The sequence below is a fragment of the Microtus ochrogaster genome, chromosome 24 (genome assembly GCF_000317375.1).
Source record: "Microtus ochrogaster isolate Prairie Vole_2 chromosome 24, MicOch1.0, whole genome shotgun sequence".
Taxonomy (NCBI): Eukaryota; Metazoa; Chordata; class Mammalia; order Rodentia; family Cricetidae; genus Microtus; species Microtus ochrogaster.
Genome location: NC_022024.1, coordinates 24,253,612 through 24,268,836, shown reverse-complemented (window position 1 = coordinate 24,268,836; position 15,225 = coordinate 24,253,612). Strand labels below are relative to the sequence as shown.

The 15,225-nt window shown below is 40.5% G+C and overlaps 1 protein-coding gene across 4 annotated transcripts in view; it reads left to right on the top strand.

Annotated features, from left to right (window-relative positions):
• Atp2b1 (ATPase plasma membrane Ca2+ transporting 1) overlaps positions 1-15,225 on the top strand; it is a 103,767-nt gene that overhangs the window by 856 nt on the left and 87,686 nt on the right. Inside the window, exon 1 of one of the 4 annotated variants that reach the window (XM_026784555.1) lies at positions 7-164. The exons of the other annotated variants lie outside the window; for them this stretch is intronic. The gene's annotated coding sequence lies outside the window, so the exon portion shown is untranslated. Of the gene's footprint in view, positions 1-6; positions 165-15,225 lie in introns of those variants that run through there. 4 annotated transcript variants of the gene reach the window in all.

Here is a 15,225-nt window from a genome sequence, read left to right as displayed (position 1 = left end):
TCTCCCGAGGTGCAGCCGCACCTCCGCGTGGCGCCCCGCGCCCAGCGAGCCGGCTTGCGGGCACGTCCCGAGACCCCCACGCCGCCATCCCGGTTCCCCCCAACCCCTCCCGCCTAGCCTTCCTTGATTCTTCCCTCGGAAAAATGGTTCCCGCTGCGGGCGAGGTGAGTGGCGGCCGGTGGCCGCCCGCGGCGGGGGCGGCCACCTGCGGGGGAGGCCGGGCGGAGCGCGCAGGGCGCGGCGGGGGTCCTGACAGCTGGGCTCGGGGTGGAGTGCGACGGGTCCCCGCGAAGTTGGCTGAGCCGCCGGGGTTCGCTCTCTTGCTAGGGGGACCGTAAAGGTGAGAAGGCTTCCTCCCCGCGCGCCCCAGCGCTGGCTCCAGCTCGGAGTCGCCGTCCCCGTCGGTGGCTCCTCGGCTACACCGGCGCCTCTCCTACTTGGCGGGGCTGCCTCTGCTGCCGCCACAGCCCACCCGAACACCGGTCGCCCCCACCCCGGCGTGTGGGTGGTGACCTTGAGGGCAGCCTAGCCCGGCACTCCCTCTCCCCGCGCCCCGGGAGGGTCACCCATTTAATCCCTGCCTTGGGCCCCCGAGAGGTGCTGCCGGCTCAAGGTGAGGGTTCGTGCGTCGGCCTCCCGGAGGGGGTGCTGTGAGAGATGCGTGTCAGACAGGACGGTGACTCCCGGGGAGTTGGAGAGCCGCCCCGACACTCTGTTCAGGTCTTGCGTCTCGCCCCCCCAGGATGTTCACGCTTGCTTCCGATTCATGTTTATGTACTTAGTTTAAAAGAAAAAAAAATATCTGCGCTGCCCTCGGGTCCCCAGAAAGGGTCAGTAAGAAGGAGGGTGACATTCCAGTTGCCGGGGGGGGGGAGCGGAGAGGGCGGGGGTTCCTCTCTGTTCCATCTTGCAAGAGAATTTAGTGGCTTAGCTAGTTAGCGACCCCTGGGTCTGCGCTTCGGTCTCTGCCTGGGTTGGTCTCTGCGCATTTCGTTCACCAGTTTACTGCGGGACTCTAGCATTGGGAGGGAGTGCTTTTGCTGTTGAGGTGAGAGGACCCCGGAAGGAGGACCCAAAGGAGAACTGGGACTGCCCTGCGTGGGTAGAGGGGTCTGCAGGACCGCCAAGGACGCGATCCTCCTCTGTGGGCTGATTTTTTTTTCTCTCCCTTCCTGTGGGCTGGAGCGCTGCAGACAGCCACCTTTGGCTGCTATGCATGCTACTTTTCTGGGTTTATTAATAATCTAATGGCTCCTGTTGGTATCGATTGCTGTTCCTGATAAATTAGTTATATGGATTTTTTTCATACGTGTGTAGGTATATGCACGTCCTGGACTGTCTGCCTTTCAACATGGAAGGCTTTGTTGTGTTTCACCTCCCCCACCTGAGGACAGTCTTTACTTTAAAATAAGGTTCTTGCTCAGCGTAGGTGTATTTTATAATAATAAGTACTTGTAAGGGCCTGGTTTGTATAAAGCGCTCTTAGGGCATCCCTTTGGATGGTGGCCCATGAGAGTGAATGGAGAGCCTTGACTTGCTCTGCCACCAACCTTCCCTAGGGAGACTCCCTGTCCTTGTGTGTGGCAGGGATGGATTGGGGGAATTAAAGGATTGGAGGAGGAGAATCTGCCTTTTGTACTTGGGTGCTTCATTTGGCACCACCATCCCAACCCCTCTTTTTTCCCCTCCTGGTGAGTTCAAAATTTGAAGTAAATAGAAAATTTTTTTCTTATTGGGAGGTTTTTTTTTAGTGTATGAAATGGGCCTTTTAAGCCATGTTTTCAGGGAGCTGTTTTAGTTTTTACCTTGCTTTGGATAAGACAGTTAAATTGCTGTCATTAAGGGTGGATCTCTGCCCTGATTTTGGCTTGGGTGTAACTGCAAAGATCTTTGAAAAGTAACTGTTATTTTCTACCATATAGTCTGCAAAAGTGAGTCACATTCGGGTGAGATGAGGACAGAGCGCCACCTTTGATTTAAAATTTTGTCGTCCCCCCCCCCACTCCCATCAAACGGTGAAAATGAAGAGTATGCCTGCTTACTGCAGTTGTCTTTGCTGCACCCATTTAGAGGGAAGGGGGACTTGTCTTCATTTCTCTGTATCCTCTAGTTTCTTGATCTTGAAAGGCATTTCAGCAACTGTGTGGGGAAACGACGATGTTTTGTTTTTAGATGAAGCTTGAGACCTTACGTAGCCTTCTAAGATGAGATGAGGAACTGGTTTTGACTCATGTCGATAATAGAATAAGAGGATATTGATGATCTGGACCGACTGAGGGAAGGAGGTAACGCAGCAGTGTTTTCCACTGTGTTTGGACATTCCAGCAAATTCCAGTACCTACCAGCATGGTAGTGCTTTTACTACTTTTTTTTTTTTTTTAAACTGCTGAGCTATAAACAGGTTCTAAAATAAAGACCAAAAATGTGGTAAAATTATTTTTCTGGCCTGACTATGATATATGAATTCTTTTTCCTTCGTTATCTTGTTTTACCTGCCTTTCATGGTTTTACTGGGTGCTTATAATTACTTGCTTTAAGTACTTACATTCAAAGTTTAATCGAGACCATGTTGGAAAGAGTGGATTCTGTGTACAGCTCCTCTCAGATGCATCTCATATGAAAATAAAAGGACTTTTCCAGGCTTAGGGGAAAGAGATGCTGTAGCGACCGCTGAGCTGATGAGATTTCCCTTTTCTCTCTGCGCGGCTCTCTCCCTTCTCAGATCCAAAGTTCAAGGTACACTATCTCTTTAGACAGACGATAATTTTTTATTGTATACCGTAGAACACAGGAGAAAAGGATGTAGCCTTTAAATAATGGGTAAATTAACATGGATATTACCTAATACGGATTTTAATTACAGACCACAAGCTATTATTACTGTTTTATCTGCCTTTAAATTTTAATTCAATGTTTGTGAGTTCTTCTGACTGCTGTCAAAAGTTAGATGTTGAGCTGTAGATAAGTATGAAGCTATAATTAAACAAAAAATCCGTTTGAGATGATAGATTACTTATGCCTTCACTGCTCCAAGGCCTCCTTAAAGCCATAGAATATGGCCCTAGTCACCTGGGATATTTAAAACGATTAAGGTGATGCATGCAGAATAATTAATACATTGTTAAATGTATTTTGATTAAATTTTTTATTTGGCCACTCAGTTGACTAATTTCCATGGACAAACATGTTAACTTCATTTTGAATGAAACAATCTCTTATGTGAAGAGATTTACGAGGACTTGTCACTCAGTAAAACTATAAATACTAATAAAAATAGTAAAAGTATTGTAATATTGAACATCAAAAACATTTGACAATTTTTCCTATGTTTTATACATGTAAGGTTTAAACTAGCATTTCATGTCTTATGGAATTTGTAATTAATATGAAAACACAGGAAGAGTAAGGATCAGGAAACAGAGACTAAAGTTCCTGCACCTTGTGTGAAAGTATTTACTTGATTAGTTGAAGGGAAAATGATTTTCTGGTAAATGTCTTATAAAAAGGTGCTATTAATAGCTTATTTGGGGATTTACAGACTCTGAGGCAACATTACAAGGGAAATGATATATACAAGAAACATTTTTTAAAAGAAGTGACAGTTTCTTAACTTTTAGAAACGGTGCTTAAAAACACACCAAATATACTGCTTTATTAAATTTTTTGTTACAGAAAACAATAACAAAGTTAAATAACCATTTTGACAACCCGTAGCCAATCCACTGTCAATATCACCACACTAGAAATAAGTCTGTTATGAATGGGCACATTAGGTAAATAGATGGAATTTTTTTAAATATCAGATTCTTGTTATATAGCCCTGGCTGTGCTGGAACTCACTATAGAGACCAGGCTAGCCCTGAACTCATAGAGTGCCACCTGCTTCCAACTCTTGAATGTTAAATTGAATTCTTACGTTTAATATTTGTAGCATTGGAGATTCTCAGTACTACTCAATATTCAACAGTATCTGAAAAGTTGACTCTATAGCCTTCTTTGTATGTGTGGCCTGGACTTTTTATTTTTCTGCTGATACTATGTTGTGTAGCAGGTACCTAATAGTAGATTTTCGGGTTCACGCTTGTTGGTGCTCTATAACAGTGACTAAGGAACGCTCATAGCAATTTAATGTGGTTTTTTTTTTTTTATCATACTGTGCTACATGATTCTCATGACGAGTAATTTTTCCCAATGAGTTACGTAGAGAGTTGTAACTTTCCCCCTCTGGTAGTCAAGGTGATTTATCTAGGTTCAGTGTCACATAGCTGACAGATAAATCAGCTAGACCGGGGCTTGAGATTCTCTGAGGCTCTCTCTTCTAGCTCTGCTCACTGCTCTACTCACTCACTGTGTGTGTGTGTGTGTGTGTGTGTGTGTGTGTGTGTGTGTGTACGAGCGTATGGATATTCATATTCATGATCTATGAAAGGGCAGCTTCTGATCGGCATAAATTTAATAATATAATAAAAATAAATTTGCTTAGGCTTAGCTTTTTAGTTTAATTATTGCTTACGCTTAGAGTAATATAAACGATCCGTACATACCCTGATTTGCTTAACACTGAGTTAATGAATATGAACATCTGTAAAATATTAAATTTATATATTATTTTTAAAAAACCTTGTTTTCAGTAACCTTGTTTTGTTTCTCAATAATTTAGTTAAAAATAGAAATGTTCCTTCTTTCAAATCCTGTAATGTTTTATGTGCTTGTTTTTTAGCCACAGGTATGTTACCTAAATTTTTTTAGAATATTAATTTGTTGAGCAATGGAATTTAGAAGTTTAAATAGGTCCCTAGTAAGGAGATTTTAGTTCATGAAATCCAACACTTGATTACAACTCTCTCTCACACAAGAAAAGGTAATGGGTCTCAACAGTTAGTGTGCTTCCCCGGGGCAGTCACTCAAAGTGCAGTCCCTTGGCATCACCCCTGCAGTTCTGATTCAGCAGATTTGGGAAGGGGCTATCAGTGTGAATTCTGAAAAAGAATAAAACTGAATTTATGTTATGTGAAATTGTAACATTATTAAAAATCCTTTATGATACAGGAGAAAACCATTGATCTATTTGGACATAGTTGAATTTATGTCTGGAAATAGTTTTGACTGTTGTAGAAGAGTGTGATTTGTTGGCTTGGGTAGTTTCTGTGACAATTGAAAAAAAACAAATGGAAAATCCTCTCTTATCTGTGTGCACAGTCATCTTTGAGAAGAGCTGTCTGTGGCTACTTACTAAGCACTGTAAACTCTCAGTGTTCTTCCTTATATTCATGTCTAAATGTCTGCTGTCTTCAAAGGATTTGAACACAGGTTCTTTAAAAGTGATTCATGTTGTGTCTTCATTTTGCATCTCTAGGCATCAGTCTACGTCTTGTTTTATTGTTACAGGGAACGTCCTTCTAACAACTGGGCATAAACGAGCAGGTTTAGCATTTAGCAAACAGGTATCTCATAGCATGTTGGTGCTGATAATCTTTCAAGAATATTAATTATACTGGATTGATAGCTTACCAACTGTACACCAGGACAAAAGTTAGTATTGTTTCACTTACATGTTAGATTGTGTAGCTAGGTTAGGTCCATTTCATCTGAGTGTTAAGGCTGCTTTAATTACTGCATACTGTTACATACTATACATGGAGTAACTGCCTTGAATAAGTTTCCTGTTTAAAATCAGTCTTAAAATGTGGTTATTGTTTTGCTTTATGTATATCCACGTAATAAATAGTACATGCATTAAAATGAAAGTAGTTTCAAAACCCATCTCAAGAATACTGAACTTGTCTTTAGTTCTAAAACTTAGCTTATTGGTTGAGCTTTAGGGAACGGTTAGAAATCATGGGGTCTAGTTCACTAATGATTATGGAAATCTAAATTAGTATTTTTGGCAGAGTGGGAAGACTTCTCCCTATAGTCTCTTAAAGCTGTTGTCTATTGAAAATTTTCCATAAACAATGTTAACTAAAGAATATATGATGTTTTGAATTATTTCTTTGGTAAGAAAATTATTTGCTACTTGTAAGAATAGCAACTTCTAATACTATGGTTTCTAACCTTCTGGGATTTGGGTTTTATATTGTTACTGTCACCCTGGCCTCTAGAAACAAGGAGCGTAATTTTGAATGGACCACTGCTTGCTTACACTGTGAAATCTGAGATTATACTCTTCACTGAAAACTGGTGTGACTACTAGAGAGACCTGATGAATTTAAGAAGAAAATGTATGTTTAATGAAAAGTAAACATAAGAAAGGATTTGACTATTTAACCTAAAAGGAGTTCTTACAATAATTGTATTGTTAGCAGTGCAGATCTGTTCAGTTTATTGACCGAGAACATTCTCCTGCCACAAGGACTGATAATCTTGTTCGCAGAGTTTCTCAGTTCTCTTGCTTTACTCTACCTTTCATATTCGTGCTGAAATTCGTTGTCGGCTTTCTTAGAAAAATACCTCATCTGACATCATTTCTTCACCAAAACATTTAGTAGCTCCGTTTAAGTCATATAAACTTATTTTGGAGGTCTTGGATCAAATAAGTAAGCCAGTGTTTTCTAAAGTGTGTTTAATCTGGTTCTTAGGAATATTAAGGGCTTGAGGAAGGAGTAGAGCTGAATTCTAGGATGTACTGTTTATGCAGTTTTTCCATTTGGGATTTCTTTCCTTTTTAAATGTGAGATGTCATTGTTTGCTTCTATTTCATAGATCACCTTAGTGGAGCACCTGTCTCATCTGTCAGCCTTAATATGCTTCTAACCAGGGTCACTACTTCGTACACTTGCAGTAGGAGTGATTCATAAATATAACATCAAATGAATCCTGTTTTCTGGAGTCGAGAGTCATGCCGTACACACAGCACTGTTGACTGTCCGTTGGAGACAGCTGAATAGTCTGGCTGCTTCCCTGTTCCCTTTGCAGTGACTCCATACATGTCTTTCTTTTCTTCTGACCTGAGACAGCTCTGGGTCTTCTAGGCTAAGTGTGCCTAGTATTCAAAGCTCAGCGCCTGTCCGCTCTTCCTAGTCAGTCTTCATTAATCTGCCCCTCTGAATTCCTCTCTAAGTTTTAATTTTGGCTATACACTTAGTGGTTTTGTTTTAAAGATTTATTTCTCTTTTTACTAATATGTATTTGTGTGTGCCTATGTAGGTTTATGTGCCCCATGTGTGTGCAGGTGCCCATGACGGCCAGGGAGCAGTTGGATCCCATTGACCTGTTGTGAACCATCTGGTGTGGGTGCTGGGAACAGAACCTAGGTACTCCTAACAACTGAGCCATCTCTCCAGCGAAAGTTAGACACTTCTTATGTTATAGATCCCCTTTCTGTAAGAGTTTTCATTTGGGGATAATATGGAAAAGTTGAGAAATATGTTCATGAAGATGTATAGACTTGAAGACAACAGATGTTTGTTTAATCAATGTTTTCTGCATATTGAGTGTGTATCTTTTGCTAAGATATACATAACAGAGAAGCTTGCAGGAAATAGAGAATTTCTATAGCATATTTTATCTTTGACTTTTTAACCCTGCTTTTGCTTAAAAGGACGGTCTGTTTTACTACTGGTAGAGTGACTATTTTTCATTGATTATTACCAGGACAGTAGAATTTAGCTTCTATAAGGAACTGTTTTTCATTTGTAAACAACATGGTGTATCTATTCTTATTAGACTTTATTCCGATTCTAAAAAGTGGTTACAGTTAATATTTCTATTTTTAATTAAAACATGTGTGTAACAAAACTTTCAAAGAATTAATAAAAATAAAAAAGAGCAAGTCATTGGGAAGAATATATTTTTAAATAACTAATTTCATTTTTGGCATGAGCTGTCTTTGTTTTTCGTTTGGATTAGTGTTGAGATGTGCTTTCTGGTTCTATATATAATCCATTGGTATACTGCATAATATAAAAGGCCATACGTTGAAGCATATATTGTGGCTTATAATTTAAACATTGTATTCTTACGGTTTCTGTTATGGATAGGACTGCTTGTGGAACTGCGATAGGTTACGGGTTCCCCTGTTTTGGAAAAGGGTTTTGAACTGCAAGTGAACTGTTAGTCCATGACCTAATATTCAGTCACCGTAGGCATCAGGAAGAAGTATAAGGATACAGTCTGTTAGAGTTTATAAGTATGGTAATGTGGTTTTTCTTCCACCTGCCTTTAGGTCAAGAAAGACCACATCTATCAGTTCTACAGAATGCTCATTTTCTACACATGATATTAATTTCAAGCATCAAGTAATTATATAAATTTACCATGTAAATCATCACTTTTAGAATACTTGGGGGGAACTCTAGAAATGAACCCATTTTCAGTAATTAAATTTTATACATGCAAATTTTTAAAAGATTTTAAGGGTTTATATTTTAAGTGCTTATTTTCTTTAAATCTTACTTTTGGACATTATCCCATGTAGGCCCAATTTATTGTGATTATATTTATACCACCCCCTTTACCTTCTGTTACCCTCTTTTTTTCCTTCAGATTCTCTTCCTTCCAGCTAGTCTGCTAGTGGCTGCACTCTGAGAAAACTTTCAGCAACCATTGCTAGTCAGCAGCCTCTCAGGAAGGGGTAGTGCCTATTGGATACATACCTCTTCCATTCCTGATAGACTGGAGGGGCCAAGTCTTGTGCTTTGTTTTCATGATTGCAATATCGTGTATGTATGACAGTGTTTTATAGAATTCCTCCCCATCGTGTGTGTGTGTGTGAGGGGGGGGAGACCCCCTTTTCAGGGCTCAGCATTTAGCAGTTACTCATTCTCAGCATTTGACCAAATAGAAGTCTGCATCACCCTCTACATCAGGGAGCCTTTCTGCGGCAGGTTCACAGGTATAAAAATAAAAACTTTGAAAGCAGTTTGACAACACATTCATTTAGGGAAGCACTGGTGGTAGGGCCCCTTCATGGGATGATGATCTCCTTAGGCTTCTCAATAGTTTTATAGTATGAGGTATTCCATCCTGTGGAACAGGCCTCTAGTCCAATCACAAAGCAGTTGGTTATCCCCAGATAGTTGTGCCACTATTGCAGCAGTGGGCATATCTTGCTTGGCTGGTCAGTATTGTGGCACATGGTCTACAGCTACAGCTAAATGAGACCATTGATGTGTTGCCTGACCATGTAGATAGACAGATTTTGATAAGGTGTCATAGAAAGTATTGGTGCTTGGTCCTGCTTTAGTTTTACAGTTGTAATGGTAATACAGCTGAAAGTGATGCATGGGAGTGGTTTCGTTAGTGGAAAATAAAAGGAATCTGAAGGCAACAGTAATATCATTAAAAGTAAAAATGGATGAGTGAAAGCAGTAAGGTGTTAGTTGCATATACATTATACTGCCTGCGGATGCCTAGAGTTGTGTGTGATCACCCATTCCTTTGCTGTGGGTCTGTCCTTTTCTTCTCAATTCATGCCCAACGCCAGCTGAGTCGTGCTGTCACTATTTTTTTGTTCATGTGACTCGTGAACTTCGGGTAGTTTATATACTCAAAATAACTAATATCATGACAGAGAAATACTGAGGGGAAGGGCACCAGTGCATACAGAGAAGACACCAAGCAAGGATGGCCAGGTAGTTAAAAACAAAGATGGTGGGCGTGCTCAGGGAACCGAGCTCTCCCAGCGTCAGATTCCAGGACAGGTGTTAGAAACACGAGATCAGTCCCTCTACACACAGTAGATTTGGGGTAGAGGATGGTTGTGTTGCCTTTGAGTGTGAACCCCAGTCTTTTTGCATGTAGAGCACTGGGACCCAGCTAATTTCTCAGTCTCCTTGCTCCTCTTGCTGAAGCGGTTTCAGTGTGTTGTTGTCATATTCCTGTGTGTGGTCACAGCTAAGACGTTCACTTTGCTTTTCCCTCTGTGGTATGTCATGGACTCCCAAGTTTAAGTTCTGTCTTGTCTTTGCTACTGAAAACCCTAGGAACTTTGAGTGATTGAAATGCTTGTGTTGTTACCTCCCAGAAAAGCGTAAAAAGGCAAGTATTTTTTAAATTAATTTTCTTTTTAGTTTAGCTTTCAGAAACCTTTATTAAACTTAGAGCCACTGTTTTTTTCCCCAACCTTTAATTTTCAAATTTTGTTAACTCTATCTTCTAACTTTGTTTTATTATTTGATTTTTCAGCTGTGACAAGCACTGTTCGGTTAGTGAGGAGAAATAAATACAGTCATTGAAAACCCAAGTTGTCTAACTTCATCGACTCCCTGTCAGGTGCACACCGAAAACACGAATAGCGAGTTCCTCATAAATTCAGAGGAAAAAAAAATTCATACCAAAATGTTGGAAAGAGCTACAATAGCCTTACATCAGAACTCAAGACTGCCACTTTCAACAACATGTTTACTGCACAGTGTTATACCTTCAGCATGAAACATTTTACGTTATGATTTTATAAAAAAGTAAGAGAAACACACTAAATCAAAGGTGTAGACATCAGTGTGCAGCTTTCTAACTCTGGATTTCACTGTAGACGATCTGACAGGTACCTCCCCCTTCTCTCTTTTTTTTTTCCTTTTTTTTCTTTTGAATACACATAAATCGGAATCTTCAAGACTTTCTCCTCGAGCCAGAGAGCTCTTCTGTGCTAGACAGCAGGCACACTAACTCTTAAATGAGAGGTGGCCCTTAGTGTACTCTCTAAGCTGAGTTCTAAGCCAGTGATAGTAAAGCCTAATATCTACTCAGTTTGCATTTCAGAGTTCCTCAAAGGCTCTCAGGTGTAGCTCTGCCCATCTTCCTCATCCATCCATGTTATAGAAGCCTGTTTTCTGGGAAGCTGTACACTGAGTCATGCAACTGAAAACCAAGATACACTCCTTGGTGGGTACGTGCGGGTTAGCCACCCCTCATTTAGCTGTGTGTGCCTGCCATCTAGCACAGGAGAGTGCTCTGGCCCAGGGGGAAACACTCAAAGATTCTGCTTTGTGTGTTCAAACATTTAAAAGGAAGTCTGGGTCAGGTCTTCTGCTGTGAAATCCATAGTTAGAAAGCCACACACTCATGTCTATACCTTTGATTTACACTGGTTGTCCCCCCACCACCACCACCCAGACCAGGTTTCTCTGCAGCTTTGGAGCCTGTCCTGGAACTAGCTCTTGTAGACCAGGCTGACCTCGAACTCACAGATTTCCGCCTGCCTCTGCCTCCTGAGTGCTGGGATTAAAGGTGTGCGCCACCACTGCCCAGCTTTACTGTCATTGTCTTGCTTCTTAAAAAGTCAAATGTAAAATCTTTCTTATTTTTTTTTTTTTTGAAGATATACTACTGGGCAGTAAGCATCATGCTGTTTAAAGTGACAATGGAGAATTTTGATGTATGGCTATCTCAGGAAAATCACCACAGTCACTAAGTGTAATCATCTCCCACAAAGATGTCTGTCTCTTTATACCACACCCCTCCATTTCCCTTCTGCTTTCCTTGGGTAACCACTGATCTGTCCCCATAGATTAATTTGAAATTTCTACAACTGTAAGAACATAGAATCATACAGTATATGCTCTTTTGTGGTCTGTCTTTCACTCAGTCGAATTATTTTGAAATCCATCCACGTTTTATCTATTCATAGTTTGTTTCTTTTTATTGCTGATGAGGACATCATTATATAGCTGTAACACAATTTGTTAATTCTAATAGCGGATATCCTGGTTCCAGTAAATCATAGTTTGTTATTATTGAGTTATATTGCTCTTTATCATTTAGACCAGAGAACTTTAGGAATCGTCTTTGTTTGTGCTGGGAGGTGGAAGAGTGTTAGTGAAAGGAATATATGACACCTCTAACTAAAACAGGGAGACTGTGCTTCAGGATTATTTGTAAAAATGGAGGTAGGTACTGTTCATCACCTTGTCATCATTGTGGTGATATACCCCAAATAAATCAGCTTGAAGGAGGAGAAGCTGATTTGGACTCATGGTTTCAGAGATTTGGGTTCACCATTGCCTTGCTGGTTGGTCTGGGCATGCTCTGGCAGAAGCATGTGGTAGATAGAGGACTAGATAACCCCAGAGCAGCCCAGAAGTAGGGAATGGGCGGGCTCCAGTATCTCCTTCAAGGGCACACCCTCAGTGACCCAGCTTCCGTTCAGTATGTCCACTGCCTCACAGTAGCATCATGTTGGTAACTAGCCTTTTATGCTAGAGGAGCGGGACTTAATATCTGAAAGCATCATAAGTACTAAATATCTGAAGTACATCATAAGTACTAAAATGAATAGTTAATAGATTAAAAAGCATAGTTTGTAGTTGCCTCTGAGTAGAAAATGATGTAGGACAACTAAGGGAATTATTGATATTTAAAAGTAAAAGAGCATTGTAGATCTTTGCTCTAAACAAACTTATGTGGTAGAGTTTTGTCAAAACTACAGATGAACACATTTAAGTGTGTAGAAACCCTAGATATGTCACCTGTAAGTCCCCGTGTCTGTTTGCAATCTCGAGTGACTTAGATACACAAATCATGCTAGTTTGGATGAATTAACTCGCTTTAATGGAAGCATAAAGGAGTAATGCAAATGTGACTGAACATTTCTTTTGCAAAGATATTCTCTGTACAGCTTATACGTTTATTTTCCCCCTTTCTTGATTTCCCCTTAAGTTTATCTTACTTCAAGTTCAAATTTCTAAATCCTTTATTATGAGGAACAGTGGATTGCCATTCTTAATATTGTAATGTTTTAGAGCTATCTTTTCATGGCACCCAAGTAATTCCAGTTACTCTGACCAGAAAAAGGAAATTTAAGATGAGTAAAATGAATCACCATATACCAGTTTTTCCTGTAACCCACTGTCCTAAGACAGTCAAGTGAGTGAGTTGTGTGGAGTTTGCAGGCGAGGTAGTCTACAGAAAAGCAAAGGTTTATTGTCTGCAAAGGTTATTCTCAGTGTGGGGGAGATGAATGAGTAAAGTGTTTGACATACAAGGACAGGGGTTCAGATCTCTAGCACCCACTAAGTGCCAGGTGGGCATGGAGGCTCATTTCTGGTCCAATCTGGAGAGTTGGGCACAGGGAGCAAGATAGCTAGAAGCTGAGTCAGTGACCTGTGGGTTCAGTGAGAAACCCTGCCGTCATAAATAGAGAGGAAAAAGGTACCTCGACTCCATCATCCAGCTTCCATATGCACGTGCACATATGAAAGTGAACATACATCATACACATTTATCTGCAAATACAGTGAGTTATTAACTTTTTACTACCTAAAAGTAAAGCAGCATTAATTATATAATGCTTGGAAGATACAGAGTAATGTAAAAGTAAAAGAAAATCAGGCTGGAGAGATGGCTCAGTGGTTAAGAGCAGTAACTGCTGTCCAAGACACCCACATGGTGGCTCAGAGCCTCCAGTTACTCTAGTTCCAGGGGATCTGACGCCCTCTTCTGCCCTCCACAGCCACTAGGCACACGTGTTGGTGGTGCAGAGACTACATGGAGACAAAACCACCCATACATATAAGATTTTTAAAAAATTAAAAAAAATCACTCACTCTATGTCTGATAAACAACTAGCTTTAAAATGTATTTTGGTGTTTAAACTGTGTATATTTTAATACCCTTGAAATAATAAAGTGTGATTGAATTGTTTAAAGAGAGATTTCCCCTCTAAGTTTTCTCCTTAACGTGATGTAAATTAGTATGATCCAGCCTACGGCTAGTCCCTTATATGCAGTGTGTTGGTTTTCCTGTCTGTTAAATAATTCCTCAGTGTGAATCTTTAATTGTAGATGTTTACCTCTACTTAGGACCGTGCCCTTTATAATTATTAAATTTAAAGAAATGTGGTTTGTGACCTATTAGAATTTCCTTCCAGCTTCCCAGAGTCAGGGGTTTTGGAATGGTCTTTTCTTGTTCTGTATATAATGTTTCTAATGATCTACAAGCCTTTCCACTGCTTTCTCAAACTCCCAGAGCACTTTTTAAAACTGTGTACCTGTTTGACACTTCCAGGAGCTGTTCAGCCGTCGAGTAGAAAATGTTAATTTTTCTCTCACTTGCTCTTGGCATGGTGCCTGTAAGATTCTACATGACTTTGAATGAGCATCTTGTATCTAGTGGTGAGCTTATATCCACTGGCTTCTGATCCTATGAGATATTTGTCTCTGCTAACCTCTCTTCCAGAGGACCCGGGTTTGATCCCAAGGATCCACATAATGACTCAAAATATCAGCAACTCCAGTTCCACGGGATCTGATTTCCTCTCAGGGCTCTTCAGGTACCATGCACACTTGTGGTGCACAGACATATATGCAGGCGCTAGATATAAAATAAAAACAAAACACTTGTTCCATCTCTTAGAAGCAGTAGTGTGCTTGGACTGAGAGTCTACCAACAGCTCCTGTTTTCTTATTTAACTTGGAGTTGACGGATGTGTTAGTCAATGACACAAAAGATCTTGTTACAGCTACTATATGCTTTAGAAATTTAGCCCTTTCTGCAAGGAGAATTGACTACCTTTGTAAATAGAAAAGTGGGCTGATCTAAGGAGCAAAGACTAGGAAGAGAAAACTTACAGATACCTAAACAACTGTGAGCTCAGAGTGCCAGAGATTCATGCCCCAGAGCAGAATAGTGTGGCTTGCCTTTGTTTTTTAGAGCAGAAAGCTACAGCTGTTTTAGCATCTAAACTTTGATGGAGAAGTCTGTGTGAAACTAATAACATAATGCTACATGTTGTAAAATAAAATTGTGGAGGCGTTTCAAGGTATTTTAGTAGATTTTCATAATGATATTTTCTGATTTTTTTTTTCAAACCAGATTTTGAATGGAAGACAAAGTGCTGCTGGCTTCCAAGAACCAGTAGTGTAGGTGCACCTGTCCTTTTCCTTGCTTGTTCCCCATATGAAAGGTGTCTGTCACTTCTAGCCGTTTCTGTATTTTTCTACCAATCAGAGGGGCATTCTGGGAAGCACTTTCAAATCTCAGCAATTTTGCCGCCATCATTTCTGTTCTTAAAAGTTGCTGCTGACAGTTTTCCTTGTATTTCCACAAAGAGCCAAGGGCTGTTGAGTTAGGCTCTCCACTCACTTATGATACATATTAATTCACGTAGCATGTTTAATTCACATTGCATGGTTCCCCCAGAGAGACACTGTCTGGTGATGACTGCCGTCCTGAACTGAGTGAAAACTGTTGACAAGGTTCTTTGGCCACCCTCCTACCTGTATTTGCTGTCAGCTGCTAACCTCATAAAGTAAACCCCCAGGACCGAGGCTATTTTATTGCTTTTAGGGT